This window comes from Coenobita brevimanus, chromosome 29, assembly GCF_032717465.1.
Source record: "Coenobita brevimanus isolate Jiangsu-jjx chromosome 29, ASM3271746v2, whole genome shotgun sequence".
Taxonomy (NCBI): domain Eukaryota; kingdom Metazoa; phylum Arthropoda; class Malacostraca; order Decapoda; family Coenobitidae; genus Coenobita; species Coenobita brevimanus.
Genome location: NC_136982.1, coordinates 19909914 through 19927033, shown reverse-complemented (window position 1 = coordinate 19927033; position 17120 = coordinate 19909914). Strand labels below are relative to the sequence as shown.

Below are 17120 nucleotides of genomic sequence, written 5' to 3'. Positions count from 1 at the left end.
AATACTATATACGGAGGATTCAGATATTTATTTCACAACAGACCCAGAATCAATATAAAATGATGTAGAATCTCCTTATCAATTTTTAAGATAACTACACCGAAGTGAGACAGAGGACCAATCTGGCATATGGGGAGCTCAGAATTTTATGGATGATTCTGTTGGTTCTGACACGAGGCTTCCCCTGACTGGATGTTGATAGGGCACGACACTCACAGGTAGAATGATTACTTTCGTGGTGGGTGAAGTATGTGCTACAGAGTGATCGCAGGGATGTGCTGCTATTGTATCCCCCACCAGGCGACCGTGAAGGTGAACTACTATCACGTCTGTGTAATCGTTCATCTTCAGGTCATTTATAACAGCAAGCTACTCCAAGACCTGAGCATTCATAATATCAACAAATTGTATCAGTTCTGCTTTTACATCTGGCATGCCCATCAAGAATCTTTTTTTGAGAAGTATGTCATGCATGTGACGTGGATGGTGAACATGCATCAAATTTTGTTGGGTGGACGTGAAACTTGACCTTGAGACTGATAAGTAGGTACGGGAGTAACCACACGAACCAGTTTCTCTTCAATTTGTAAAGGTAATATGGTTCAATCATCCCGAGGAGGAAACAGAATCTCTAATGCGGCATCTAATTCATCCTTGCTAAGTCAGTTTAGGAACCTGATATAACTAAACAAGGTCATTCAGTTATCTAAGGTTAGAGTAGTTTTACCCATAGCATCAGTTTCCTGCCATGGACGGTTTCTCAGTACTTCAAAAAGCACAGTACCTATGGCGGTGGCTACAGCTGCTGCCTCCAGCAGTGTACATTTGTTTGTTAGGGGTGAGTTTATCTTTACTCATGCTTGGCAGCAGTCTGTAGATGCTAAGCAAACATTATGTTTTAGAATGAGCGGAAAAAAAAAAAAAAAAAAGTGCCAGGCACAACAGACCCCGCCCGACCACTCAAGGTCATAGGTCATGGTGCCAAATGAAAGCCCATATGAGACTTCCTATAGCTAGATAACAGTAAATATATCTTCGACCAGTTTCGAGCTATAGTCCCCTGAATATCCATGACCTTGAGTTTGACCTTACAAGGTCACAAGGTCAAAGGTCATAGTGCCAATTACAAGCCCATATATGACTTCCTATATGTTGATAATAGTAAATATCTATCTGCAACCAGTTTTGAGTCATAACCACCTGAATATCCGTCACCTTGAGACTGACCTTTCATGGTCACTCAAGGTCAAAGGTCTTGGTGCCAAATAAAAGCCCATATGGGAGGTCCTGCACTGTATTTTGATAACTGATAATAACTGGTTTCAAGTTATAGCCATCTGAAAATCGGTGACCTTGATTTTGACCTTTCAGGGTCACTCAATTACCAACAAAAATTTAATCACTTTCTTTTGAGACAAGTGCCCACATATCCTGAAAGTTTCATGTAATTTCATTCAGCCGTTTTTCCGTAGTGTTGCGATGAAACAAACAAACTAACTCAACCAAAATAATACCTTGCGGGACTCCGTCCCGGGCAAGATAATTATAAATTTGGCTCAGTATTCATCAAAGGAAGTAAACTAATCAAGGAATCTAGATCATATGAGAGAACTCACTCCTGAATAACCATCATCTAGTCTGCTTCTAAGGTGTGCAGTCTTAGCATGGTCTGTTGTCTTTAGTAATTTCAGACTATACTGTACATCATTAATGAAATCCATGAACACTACAGTAATAGCAGGAATCATACCCGTGAATTTTTTGCATGATGCATCTGCCATGATGATAGTTTGAGGTACAAGTTCTGTTATAGGCTGAATTGCTATGGTGAAAGAAGTAGAATGAGAAGAGGTGTAAAAGCAGCTATTCCTGGTACAGCTGCAACACAAGTACTGAGAGTGGTAGGAGAGGATGATGAAAGTGAATTCTTATCAAAAAGTGTATGAGAAATGTGTGAAGTATCGGGGATGAGTTATGAAAAATCTACATAGGGAAGATTTAGTTACAGCAACAGAGAGATATTTGATCTGAAGCAAAAGTTCATGGCCCAGATGATGGAACGATTTCCCGCTTATTACTTTTTCTTGTCAAAAAAGTAAGGTTGTCATGAGAGTGCTCAACCTCAGTGAAACCTGACTCTGTTTCATCTGCGGATGAATGTGTATCATCATCAGGGATTGTCATGAAGAAATAAGTTGGGAAATTTAGGCACAACAAAAATATTAAAACGAGTGAATTGAAGTCAAAACAATTTTCTTACCAAAAAGTAAACTATTATGTACAAAGACAGTTAAGAAAACGGGGTATTTATATACAAAATATTTACAAATGAAGAATCCATATGAATGTCAAGGTAAGAATAATTGTCGGGATTATGAGAAATGGTCTGGGAAAGTTGTTTTAAGAACAGTGCTGCACCAGATCATGAAAACACACCTTTAAAATGATTCTGTAAGGATTATTGGTCACTGATAAAATATTTCGATGGTCTGTCTATCTCTTGCCAGACGCCTCAATCCCGTTTGGGGTGGCCACAAACAAATCGCCTCCAAGTTGCCCTGTCCCCCGCCATTTCACTGCCCTGCTCTCAACTCACACCCCCCTCTCTCATATACCTCTCCACCCCATCCCTCCATCTCATCCTCGGCCTCCCCCTCCCTCTTCCCCCCTCCACCTCACTCACATACACTCTCTTCGTCAGTCTTTCACCCTCCATCCTCTCCACATGGCCAAACCACCTCAGTGTGTTCCTCAATTTTGATGGTGAATAGCATAAACTTTTCACCGAATAGTTCTGACTCACCTTTTAATTGTACTGCATACAATGATAACTAGTGCATATAGGGGGGAGTTGTCGTGTAGATACGTCCACAGACGTGTAATATACAGCCGGTTGGCGCAGAATAGTTGTTGAGTTGAAAACAAACACACTCTCTCGCTCCTACAGCTGGCTCTGAGTCAGGAAGGAAGCAGGTCACTGGGAGTTCGGTCAAGGCCAGTGCATCAGGCAGGTAGGCAGAAGCCTGGCAGGGTCAACGCCACAGCCTCGTCACCTCTCACGCTGCACTTCACACATCAGTTTGATTAGATGAGGGGGCTGGCAGAGTTAACTGCATTAAACTTAAAAAAAAAAAGCAATAACAATTTCTGCAAACTGGTGGAATAGATGGCCGGTTCTTGACCTTGCTGCCACCATTAATATGTAGCCTCTCTGCCATGTAGGCACTCTACCAGGTTAGTTTAGTTGAAGCTGAACGATGACAGACACACACAGGAACTCAGGTTGTAATACACTTACAAAGACGGTTTGATATTTTATTGAAATCAGGTACTGTACATCCTACTGCCTCGATATCTAGCTTCTTTCAGATCGTTAATAAGCTGCTGGGAGCGAATCAAGGGGTGATCACGTGTAGCAGGTATCAGGCACGTTATGCTGAGTTCATAAACACTCTGATCTCTAAACAACAGGAATTTTCTCAGTGCTATGCAGCACAGTGGCAAGAACTATCTCAGCACCATGCTGCATATTCGTGGCAGGAACTCTCAGCATTACACATGACATTGGCAGTAGGAACTATCTAAACAACTGTATCATCTAATATACAATAGCAGTAGCCATGTGTGTGTGTGTGTGTGTGTTTTGGGCAGCCGAAACTACACATTCAAATCGCACCAAAATTGGCACAAAAATCGCAAAAAAAATCGCTGATGTAAAAAAAACTTGGTCCCATCACGATTGAAAAACTTTTACTATATTGAATGAGCGATCACATTTTGACCCAAAAATGCTGCTCCCGGAGCCCTGCATAGGATCTCCGTAGAATTTTTTGCCCAGAGGTAGAACTAAGATAAACTGGGTTCCATTACCGAAGCCGCAAATAACACAATCAATTTTTTAGCTTAAAATAATCCAAGTGACAACGTTACATCAGAACCACATAAACGCGAGAGCCCTCAATAGGAGCAAGTGCGAGGGGCCCGAAGGGCCCACGAGCACTTGTACATTAGCTATACATCTGGGCATATACATTAACAAACCTATTACAGCAAGATAATTTTGGCCTAGAACTGGTCTTTTCATTTGAATTTTTAAAACACATTAAGGCGTTCATTTACGAGTAGTTATGACAAACCATTGCTGCAAGTCTGTTGCATACCTAAAAATTATGCACTAATGCAAGTTATCAAGGTGATTCTTAGCTTTTAGTATCATATTTAGCCAGAAGATGGCATTTATATTTTTATCACTAAACTTTTTAGTCGAGACATTTTTTAACAGAAAACACAGGTATATCTTTATCCTTTCCAGCTCAGAGGGTCTTTCCAAGCTTGAATGACAATCGTCTGTGCTCAGCAAAAATTAATACAATAGTACATCACAGGAAATCCAAAAGTAAGAAGCCGGTACATGATCGTCACCTTATTTTCCCTACATTTACAGATTTTTGAGCCAGAGCTCAATGAACCACCCACCAGTGTGTATGAACGAAAAGTCAACAGGAAGGAGCCTGTCGATCCCACCCATTTGTTTACTCGTGAGAGAGAGAGAGAGAGAGAGAGAGTCTTAGCGGTATGTAAAGTTTTAGACAATCTTTATCAGCGGTGAGCAGTATCAGTATTAAGCACTAGGTACTGCTTATACCTATAAGGATTAATTCGGGCAACCCTCTTTTTTTTTTCCCCCAGATACAGTAGATTGCGAACACCAACACAACCAAAGCGTAGGTATACAAGTTTTGTAACCACTGGCATGCACACGCCTGACACGGAAACCAAACTTATGATGTGAGTCATCAGTAACAAGCCATATCTGTCAATATCGATATGCTTTTAGATGAAATCCTGAATATATTTAAAAACTTTACACACTATTACGTGGTGACATACTGATTTATCATGTTTTCTGTACAAGATCATTATCTGTTAATTTACTATATCCCTTCCCAATCCCAAGCACTCTCCAGTCCTTTCCCCAGTAACCATTCTCATTCCTTCCCCAGCCCCGTCGTCCAAACATGCACTTTTTTCCCTCCCCCTTTCTCTTCCTCATCCCACATTCCCAAATTCCTGCCCATTTTCATCCCTCATGCAGCCCCTTCCCAAACCCCAGACTTCCCCAACTCCCTCCCAATCCTTATTCATTCCCCAGTTCTACTTGTCTTCCTTCTCCAGCGCCCCCTTCTTAGTTTTTTCCAATGCCACTTCACGCTATCCTTTCTCTGTCTTCGCTCTCATAATCGTCTCCCAAACTACTTATCCTCAAATCCCTTCTCATCTCCCTTTCCCTTTCCCAGTCTTTTCTTTGGCATTTCTCAGCCCATCAGAGTCCTCCCCCCCCCCTCTCCTCTCTCACTCACTCTCTCTCTCTCTCTAACAAAAAGGTTTCCTAGTCGGGTACGAACCAAGGCGTCACTGCTTTCAACATGAATCCTGCTTTACATGACCTAATTATCCCAACCATTATTCCATATGGTGGGGAGACTGGAATCGCCCTTGTCCGTCCGTCTGTCCGTCCGGGCCTGCATCTTGGATATTACCAGATACATTGGCTTCATTTCATACAGAAAGAGTATGTGTCGTAGGTGTGTCCGTATATGTAAAATAGCCATATTGTCTGTACTTTACGAGCTATGACCATATAAGGAAAAATCTGTTTTGTGTTATATTTTGGAAATCATGGTGGATACTCATCACATCTTACAGAAAGAGTATGAGTCTTATGTGCTTAAATATGAAATTGCCACGTAAGTACTTTACGAGATATTTCCAGATAAGGAAACTATTCTGTAAATACCTGCATCTTGGCAAATACTTCCTTGATCGTCTTCACTTCTTAAAGAAAGATAGTGTACGAGTCCTAGTTTATGCCCCTATATGTGAAACTGTCATAGTTAGTAATGCATGTCTATATATTCTTTACCACATGGTGCGGATACATCTTTGTCAAAGGCTTGTTTTACTTGTACTTACCCAAAGACTCAAAACTGCGGTAGCATTTACTCACGCACTCATGCTCACACTCATACTCTAACATTATGAAGCGGGCACATATGATAAACGAATTATTATGCCTGTTTAACTCCTGGATTCTAGTAACGACTTTCTGGCCACACCACTCCAGGGTAATGGCTTTCAGGTGTCCTACCCAAATCCGTTAGGCACACATTTAACATAGGATCACTGTTTTTTTGCAGAATGCTGATGTTTGACTCCCACCAAGTATTTAGCATTGTACTACAGTCGTGGGGCGTCCTTCACAGAGGTGGGGGTGCTGGACGCCTGTGGTCTTGGACAAAGTCGTTGTGTATGGCCAAAGTTTCTAACCAAAGAACATGAAACTTTTCTTACTGATAGATGTTCATCTTGGTCACATTTTGGAATATAAGGAATCACCGAGGGATGCTGTTAACTGTGGAGGGAAAAGCCCCCGGGGTCCTGGCAAGGCCATTATGCATGGCCAAAGTTTTTAGCCTTGGAACACTAAATTTTACATGATGTTAGATATTTAAATTGGCCTCATTTTATGCAGAGTGAGACCAAGTGGATCTCCCCCCGTATGAGAGGGGGGGGGGAGGATGACCCACAGGGCGACAATGCCATGGGTTTTTATCTAAGAACATGAAATTTTTCACAAAGGCAGATCTTCACTGGGACCACGTTTTAAGCAAAGCGAGAACCCAAAAGCTACCGCTGGGGAAGGGGGGGGGATGACACTGTATGCACAGTGTTAGTTTTAAATCTAGGAACATGAAATTTTGCACACTCGTAGACATTCATCCTAGCCAAGTTTTAGGCAAGGTGGGATTCCTGATGGTCATCCCCCATGGTAACTGCCCATAGGGGAGCAACGCCATACTTTAAACATTGAGACATGAAAATTTGCCCAGTAATAGAACTTCACCCACATCAGAGTATATAAAGAGTGGGACACAGGGATTAGCCCCTCGACCTTCTTCATAAATAATGATTTATTTCCCATTACAATATGGTAGGTAGGTGCGGCAATCAAAGGTGTCCTTTGGCTTGATTGGTATATTTTTTGACTTCCTGGCGATTTATTGTAACTTGCAGTAGGAAGAATTTCTGCTGGTGAAAGCATTGGCGAAGGTTATAAAACTCTTACTTTAAGAAGTCTTTCTTTAGCCGTGTAGAGTTGTCTGGAAACTGCAAGCATAATACAAAATATACATCCTCAGAATGAAAAGGTTCACACTCTAGGATTAACATGACTCAATCTTATCTGAATAAAACAACCAGCAATTGCTGAAACAGAATACTAGAATTATTAACTGAACCATGGCGACGTTAATGGTGAGAGTATTAACACTCTCAGGCTCCTGTACTGACGAGAATATAGTCGTTTGTTCTAAACTAGAGTAGTACTCTATGGATGTCACGAACACGCCGGTACTGGCATTACAAGGTAAATTTATATGAAAAACTAGCACATGAGCCTGCATGGAACTATTTTCATTGTTCTGAACCACTTTCTTAAAGTTACCTTTTTTCTGCGTGGGACCCATTTTACTGGATGGGCCCATTTCCGTCTTCTGTCTATTTTCCATAGGGATCTATCTTCCTCTTTATATCTACTTCCTCAGTATACCAGTTTACTCAATGGACCTATTTCTCCCATGGACATTTGTTAACAACACGGATCTATTTTTCCATGTGGACCTGTTTTTCCATGGACTTATTTTTCCTACATTTATTTTTTCCTTCGACCTATTTTCCACCATGGGCCTATTTTCTACCAAGAACCAATTTTTCTCAATGAACTTGTTTACCCCTGAATGCCCTACGTTCCTTATGGACGTATTTTCTTCATGGACCAATCCTTGGGCCAATTTTCTCCATAGGCTTACATTCCTCCATGGATCAGTTTACCCCAAAAGAACATATCACATCCTTACATAGACATATTTCCTCACACGGACCTACTCCCTCCACAGGCTTTTTTAAAAACCTGTTAGACCTAAGTTTCCACTTGGGCTATTTTGTCCTGTGACGTATCTCCCATGGACCAATTTTCCCACATGGGCTGTTTTAATCATGGACCTATTCTCTCCATAAACCAATTTCCCATTGGACCTATTTTCCTTCATTCATACACCTAGTCACCCATCAACCCACCTACCCACTAACCTAGTGTGGTAAGCTTGTCCTCATGAAGACACACATCCACCTACCCATTAAAACAAAAAAAAAAGTACCCACCCTCCCAAGTGCCCAACCCACTCGACCACATCCCCACCCTCCCAAGTGCCCAACCCACTCGACCACATCCCACTGACACACCCACTCACGTGCCCAACCCGCCGGACCACACCAGCCCGACCCACGAAGCCCACACACTCACCCACCTACCCCACTTACCCTACACACTGAAAGCAAGTGCTCTATAGAAAGCATGAATGAAATAATAAGTGAGTCATCGGAATGAAATGGTTAAAACTTAAAGCAGGAAAGGGTAAACAAACCCCTAAAATCTTGTTCCATATTTATTAACTCCCTTAAGCTTAGGTTGACCATAAGATCGTTTGTTTATACTTTTTACTTAATCATTCTGTTAAGCAAGTATTTCGCAGTTAAATTAGAATGGATATTAAAGTGAAAAAGAAAACGAAAATAAAACGATCAGTGTCACTACTTACACAGACTTGTATATTCTGAAACTTGTTAGGAACCTTTAAAAGTACGACACCCAGAAGTCATTCAATACATCCTTGATGGGAATGAGGTGCAACTGCTTCTTTGCCTCGCTAATGAATACGCTCTGTAACGTGGCACACAGACTAAACATGTGTCATGCTCAATGCTGTTCTATAACTGTGGGAACTTGCATATTCCACATCCCTCTGAGTTTTAACCCTTTACATCTGGAAACGTAATCTTTTCTATGTTTTTACTCTTAGTTGTCGATCGTGCTCAGAAAAGGCGTTCTGAATTAAAAGAAGCTAACCTCTCCTACCATGATTAGAATCCTCTTAAGGTGGCAAGAATGAAATATAAAAGTCATCAGAATGAATGACATATTATGACAGTGTTTTGATGCTGAAAGTTTTGCCAGGTAGTTCATGTAGGAAGTAGATTGCTTCAAATCTGCAGTATGAAAGGGCAGTACACTCGTGGTTGGGGCTAGAGACAGGTTACACAGTGATACATTCTCAAGACCATAATTGCAACATCATTCCGATGGCATGCTGTATAGTCTTTGCAGTCTTCAAAAGTTTAATTACACCTTAGGACCAACTTTTCTAAGTGAACTGGTTAGATACATCCGTAACATACACTTTCAATAAGAGAGGCCTTCTCATGTTGCATTAACTTGTACTGAAGCAACAAGAAAAACTTGTGAAAATATATAACAGAAGGGGATGTAACTAAGCAGGGAAAGCTTAGGTAAGCCTATTGTTTACTTCGATCCATTTTGAATTATCTGTGAGGAGATGGAATAGATAGGCTGACTTACACTTAAAATAACGCAATACACAACAAATAAAAAGATCAAACTTGAGAGAGAGAGAGAGAGAGAGAGAGAGAGAGAGAGAGAGAGAGAGAGAGAGAGAGAGAGAGAGAGAGAGAGAGAGAGAGAGAGAGAGATCTTCCGTGGGAGATGGTCCTGGAGAGGGTACCACCTTGTTGAACCTTGGATGAGCAGAAATGTATCACCACGCAAAATTTCATTGTAGCTAATATCTATCTATCTATCTATCTATATCTATCTATCTATCTATATTATATATACTGTATATATGGCTGGGTGCGCCTGCATTACCTTGAACCCTCAAGGGCTGTCCCTCCACTAGGACGACTTTAGGGGGTCATATTTTGTCGAAAACTTGGCCTAGGTGGTCGACCACTGTGCAAAATTTGTTTCTAGGGAGAAAAACAGTCCACCCTAACGGGGGCTGTTTCCCCAGGGAGGCAGAAGAATCCCACCCAGTCTAAAACTTGCTCCTGGTAGGGGACTATGGAAACTTTCATTTTTCTTATTAAAAAAGATGTCGTTGCACAATGGTGTTGTCCAAGGAGTGTCCCACCCGGCCTACTATACCTGCCTATGGAGGTCTACCATTAGCCTATATGATATTTTCCTAAGCATTCCTGAATACTCCTGATGGCCACAAAATGAGTTTTTTTTTTTTTTGCAAGGAAGAAGGAACCAAAGGCCAAGAGCTCGCAAAAAGTTCCTTCCAAGAAAAAAACAAAAACAATACAACAGAGAGCAAAATTCAAGATCCGTTTATTTCGAGATGCCTGGACACATTGCATTTGAAAGACTGGAGATCATTGGAAGTAGGAAATACGGACAGAGGAAGACAGTTCCAAAGTTGACCTATTGCATAAATGAAGGACTGGGAGTAACGGTTAACTCTTGCTTTAGAGAGTTGGACAGAAAAGGTATGAGGGTTTGTTAGACGGGTGTTACACGGCCGTCGTACAGGTGGAGGGATGCAAGTAGACAACTCAGAGCAGCAATGACCATTGGAGTAGTGACAGGAAAGAGATAAAGATGCAACAGTGTGGCAAAGAGACTGAGGTTGAAGGGAGCCAGTAAGAGGAAGAGACTTGAAGAGACAAAATGCCTTTGACTCCACCCAGTTGAGAAGAGCTGTATGTAGGGAGCCTCCCCACACATGAGAATTGTACAGTACACAGGGGCGATCAAAACCAGTGTGTAAAGTCAACAACTGTGCTGGGGTAAAGAAGGCACGGATTTGGCTTAGCACACCTAATCTCTTGGAAGCAGATTTTACAAGAGATGTAATATGATATTTCCAAGGTAAGTCTCGAGAGATTGAAACCCCAAAGATGTTTAAGGATGATGCAGGATTGAGCTTGATATCATTAAACATTAGTAGGTACTCCTGTGGAAGATTTTGTCAGGTTGATAGGTGTGTAAGAACTGAGTCTTTGATTCATTAAAAACAAGATTTACTTTTACCCCCAGTCAGAGATACGAGCCAAGTCAGACATTAATTGTGCCATAGTGTCGTATCCTAAACTCTCTACATAACCCTTGGTATGCTTCGCACTCAGTCTCGCCAGGTACAGTGAACTGCTGCCACTAATGAGTAAGTAATTGGTAGCATGTGACAGTAGCAGGAAAGAGTGTGGAGACAAGCCCAGAGGAGGTCTACAACCTCGTAGGTTAGGACAAGATATTAAATATCCGTTTCTGCCCCCGACTCCCTCCCGGACTTCCAAAAATTAACAGTTCCACACTATGGTTACAAAACACAGAAACAATTTTTGCTTTAATTATTAACAATGTTACAGAGTATTTACACTACTTCAGAAACGAGTTACACAGTTATAACATTAACTTAATATCCAGAGTCTCATCTCGACACAAGGGAAGTCTCATTCGCTCATTTATGACTTAACAGCAACTAAGTACTTAATATAGCCATATATGACTTCAGTCTACTTATCCAAAAGACTAGACCACCATCCGTGAGTGATAAAGGTTCACTTAAATGTTATAAGTCTTACTCTAAGTTACTTCTACTACTTAATTAATATTCGCCACGACCTGGAACATACGCGTCAAATAATATTGCTGGTTTTTCTGGGTAGAGACTGCCGGTACTTTAACGGCACTTATTCACTTTGCGTTACTCTCCGGCAAGACTATTCTTCAACTACTTCTACTCACCAGTACCACGAAGCCCATGGTCGTGGCTGTTCTGCCCGGCTGTCCCAGCTGGACACAAGACAATTCTGTCTGACTGCCAAATCTTCTCTAACCCCATCTCTCTCATGAGCGTGCTTATATACACCTCCATACGGATATTGAGTCACTAATACACCATACTCCATCCCAGTATACACCCTTTATTCTCATGCACTGGCACACCATTATGGGTGGAGATTTCACAGATGACAACCACCCCCGGGACTCCCCAGGGCACTCCGAGTACATTAGCCTCTGCACCTTGGCCCCTCAAGAGCTATTATTAATGTGTGTCCTGGGTGTTTTTTGCCCCTTACATAGTCACCCTCATTCTCCAATCACTCCCATATTCACTTCATTTATTCTTGCGTTTCATCTTCCCTTTCCTCTGCTGTTCTCTCCAGCCCTCGCTGTCTCCCAGTTCCCTGTGCTCTTTTCCACTCCTGCTGGGCACGTGCCAAAACCTCAGCACCATGCTTACTTCGGAGTGTTTTATACGCTGCTTTCAGGAACTTCTGACGTTGGCGATCCATTGTCTTATTGTCCCCCGCCCCATATTTGCCTGCCCCACATCCGTCTTCTTCTTCACTCCTTTCTCCGCTTTCCTCCTCTCCCCCTCTACTCCCACTCGACCCAGGCCTCGGTCTGAGGGGGCCGTGTGAGTAAGAGGTGGAGATGACGTCAGAAGCAGCGGTATTTAGGTGGGTGGCAAGTACTTGATCATTGCAAGCCCGACACCCCTCGCCCCTTGTTCTCGCCATATACTCAATAGGGACATCAGGGAAGTTCCCGGGGTAACCATCCCTGGGTGGCGAAAAGAAAGAGAGGTCGATCCAAGATCGGGAACGCTCGAATGACGGTCCAATGCAGCGAAAGCAGCATCTTTTAATCCAACACTTATACCCTAGATAAGAAGCAAGGAACATAGCAATAACACCTGACAGAGCATAAACAAAAATCGCTAGGGCAACTGGCTGGGTTGGTTTGGGTTGGGGTTTGAGAAGAAGGAGTTTAGATTGGAAGTGTGACAACTCGTCTAGGTACACAGGTGTGAAGGAGTTATTCTGGGGAAAAATCTCATGGATTTCTCGTATGGCATCTAGTTCAACATGAGAGAGAGACATATTGAAATGCAATGTGTGGGGACGTAGAGACAGTTTAGTATCCTTGGTCAGGGTGGCATAAGCTGGAAGTGTGAGCGTTTCCCTGTGAGCACTGCAACCGTCACCCAGGACCAAATATCCTATACCTTTAACAATCTGAATGGTCTTACTTATCTCATTAATAGCACAATTAAGAGTAAATTGCATAGGCTTATTTCTAGAAAAACAACATTTATCATTATTCTTAACAAAGACATGAACAAAGTTTTTAATGACCCTTTTCCTGCAGAGCTGAGGCGCAAAGTCCTTGCTGAGGAATGTAGCACTCTCACATGTGCTAGTGCTTGACCTCAACTCTGGTCTCTGCGGCTCGCATACCAGCAACTGCTGATGAGTGCGGCACTGAGTGAAATCGTCCATAAGCATATAATGTAAGTAATTTTCACTCAGCGCACTGAATTTGGCAGAGGGGACAGTTTGTACATAGACATCTGCGTCAGGGACTTTATAAGGCAGGGAAGTGATCCGGAAGACATCAAAAGTGTCTGCCGGGTCACCCTGAACCGGAATTAGTAAGTAGAAGCACACTGAAGAGGGAGTCTTGTGAGGCACTACCTTAACGAGATCCCTGTATAACACAAGGTATTCGGGTCGAGCAGGGAAAAGTAGTCCTGGTCTCATTAAAGAAATATTATTTAAAAGTTCCAGCAATAATGTATTTGGCATGATGTCCGCACTCAGACGAGCTTGCATCATATTCTGAAGGCCTAACTTAATCCTCACATGATCGGCAATGATATCCGACAAAGTTAGCTGAAGATTAAGAAAAGCTTCAAATATGCGAGCTTCGCCTTCTGACTCTAGATTTTTATGGAGAAGAGCCTAATTACTGCATGTGAAATATTAGCTGCCCGCTGCAATTTAGTAATTGCAGCATCCATGTGTGACATGTCTCTTATAGTTGTATTTAGTATTTGGGAGCGAACATTTAACACTCGACGCTCATTCTCGGACATCTGTTCAATCTGACCCAGTCTAGTGTGAATTTCGTCCATCTGATTCTGGGTTGCAGTTCCAAATAAAGCATTAGCAATATTGCCAACAAGATCAATTGCGCCTCTAGTTCTATGCCCTGACAGTGGTTTATTCGACAACAAGTAATTAACAGAATTCTTTAAGTCATCAAATCTAATTTTAAACTCATCTTGAAATAATATCAAAGTCTCTCTTAATGACGACACAAGGGTGGATGAATTGTCCATGTGATCTATGTTCCACTGGACAGAGTCAACCAGATCCTGTGCCTCACTAAGAGGTCGGAATAACTCATCCTGTATTAACAAGACAGGTACAACATAGTGATTTCCTGTTGAAATAAGTTTGGAGACTGGAGAATAGATGAGGCCTGCTGGAGCAGGTTTTTCAACGTGGGGGTCAATGTGAAGAGTCTTTCCTGACACTACGACTGCAAGCAGCATAACCTGGAACAAAATAAAATAGCATGACTAGTGTAACTTATTCTCTACTTATCTTCCAGTCAGTGTGTTCTATTGGCTTGTCCATAACTAGAAGTCAGTCTTCTACTGTTGTGTGTGATCTCAGGCTGTATCTGGGGGCTGACGCAGGGCTGAGGCTGCTAGCTGGGGAGAAATGAGCTGGCGCCGGGCCAACCACTTTATTTGGGGACTCCCTGTCTCACTTGCCTCGCGACTGCTCGCTCCATTTTCTATCTCGCCTCTATCCTCGCTCTCACTTTCGTTTCTACTTTCATTATCACTTTCATTCCCACTCTGCTGAACTGGGTTGGTACCACCCATAGAACTTTGATTTACTGGCATGTTGGATGATTGTCTTGAACCACAGCTAGATACCGGAATGGCTGTATAATCATCTGAGCCGTCATCATCATCACCATCATCATCATCATCATCATCTGTTTCATGTACTGGGTATGCCCTACGTACATTCTTATTATCTTTAGTGGTGAGGCAAGATTCGGGGACTACTCGCACATGATCAACATGAAGGGTGGAGACAGCTCCATCCTTCACACATCGAATTACAACATCACTAACACGCTCTGTGACTCTGTATGGTCCCGCGTAGAGAGGCTGTAACTTCCTAGCAACTCCCCGTTTAGGAATCGTACGTACATACACTCTGTCTCCTACATTGATCGGTTTCACTATGGCCTTTTTAGCCCTATAATTCTCATTCTCGGTACTAGCCCGGTCCAAGTACAATTGACATCTTTGAAATACTTTAGTGGCCATGGCTGCTAGCATGTGTTTCACATCATCTACATTGTAGTGAGGTTGAGTCTCATGTATTGCCGCATAGGATACCTGTGGGTCCCTCAGGTACAACAGGAAATAGGGCGAGTCCCTGATCGACCTATTATATCCTGAATTGTAAGCCATGCATGCCAAATGTATCATCCGGTGCCAATGGTTTGCATTACTTTCGATCATCGTACGACAAGATTTGATTGACAGTTCCGTTCACTCGTTCTACTAGTCCATTCGCAGAAGGGTGATACAGGGTCATAGTGACGTGCTTCAGCTTCAATATTTCTGCAATGCCGTGCAAGGTAGCATTCACGAATTCAGTTCCTTGTTATGTGACCAATTGTTGAGGAGTTTTGTGAATGCAAACAACTCGTTCCACAAATACACGAGCTACCTCTTCCGCCGTCTTTGTTTTCAGTGGCTCAGTAACAAGAAATCTGGTTAGTGTATCCACTATCGTAAGAACATATTGATGTCCAGCCTCAGACATATTTAACGGTCCTATAATATCCATATGGACCCGATACCATGGCGCCGGCACATCTGGGTACCTCATAAGTGGAGCCAGGGTGTCCCCCGACCTCTTAGAGGTAATGCACTGTGTGCAGTCCCGACACAACAAGTTAGTGATATCCTTGACCATAGTTGGCCAATATGCAAATCTTTTGGCATGTGCAATAGTTACCTTGGCCCCATCATGTCCTGACAGTGGCAAATGATCGGCTAAGTGTAGTGCTGCTGGCACACTTTGTTCAGGTACAACCACTTGCAGTACATCATTTTCCTCGTATGCACGAGAATCAGTCCTATACAACAGACCATCCTGGCGGAGAGAGAACTGTTCCACTGGGGCAGCCAGTTTGGGGGCCTGAGGGATTTCTCCGTGAAGATACCGCTTCAATGATCTCCAAACCGGATGTGCATCTTGCTGCTTCTGCAGTTCGTCAAGATTCCAGCTAACAGTGTCGGTATCGGTCACGCCCCTCGTAACAGCTATAAGTTCTGTATCTTCGTCTTGCTCTCTGTGAAGATGTGACAAGGCATCAGCCACTCGGTTCTGGTGTCCTGGCAGGTAGGATACCTCTAAGTCGTATTCAGCAACCTGTATCTGTCATCTAGCTATCCTGCCGGAAGACTTCTTCACATTAAAGAGCCACGTGAGGGGTCGATGATCCGTCTGCACAATCACTTTGTATCCCAAGACAAGAGGCCGATTTATCCCCATTCCGTACACAATATTTAAGGTTTCTTGCTCGATAGTGGCATAGTTAAGCTCAGCTTTATTTAGTTCATTCATTCATTCATTGCCAGACGCCATGTATCCCAGACGGGGTGGCCAATGGCTTAGAGTTAATTGTTTTACAGGGAGGGGCACTAATCCTCCACCAACCCCACTTGACACGTAGGGACGCCAACAGCATCTGGTGTTCCCAGGCGGTCACCCATCCAAGTACTAACCAGACCCAACGTTGCTTAACTTCGCTGATCGGACGGGAAGCGGTGTACTCAACGTGGTATGGCCGTTTATTTAGTGCTCTACTAAAATGTGTCAGCGGTCTAAGGTGTCCACCCTCATCTTTCTATTGTAACACCCCACATGTCACAGTACCACTCGCATCAGTTGTCAGATAGAATGGTTTATCAAAAGAGGGAAACTTGAGTACGATGTCGTCAGTAAGCTTACTTTTCAGACTTCTAAAAGCTTGATCCGCCTCATCGTTCCACTCGATTTTTTGTTTACTGTTTTTCATTTCCTTCTTTCCACGAGTCAACTTTGTGAGAGGCAGAGCAATCTTAGCATAATCACTTATGAATCTACTGTAATAATTAACTAGCCCTAAAATAGATTGGAGTTCCTTCAGTGTCTTAGGAACGGCAATTTCCCTTATGGCTCGGACTTTTTCTTGCTGGGGCTGCAATCCTTCTGCAGAAATTATGTGTCCTAGGTTAGACACTTCATCTTTGAAAAAAATGCACTTCTCCAACTTAAGAGTAAGTTGAGCTCCCTTAAGTCTGGCAAGGACCTCATCTAGGTTCTGGACATGT

General features: G+C 42.7%; 1 non-coding gene across 1 annotated transcript; it reads right to left on the bottom strand.

The window, feature by feature from the left end:
- Window positions 1-16483: 16483 nt before the first annotated feature.
- Window positions 16484-16602, bottom strand: LOC145395106 (5S ribosomal RNA). Its single transcript, XR_013896537.1, has one exon. It is a non-coding gene; the product is annotated as a 5S ribosomal RNA (ribosomal RNA).
- Between the last annotated feature and the right edge of the window lie 518 nt (window positions 16603-17120).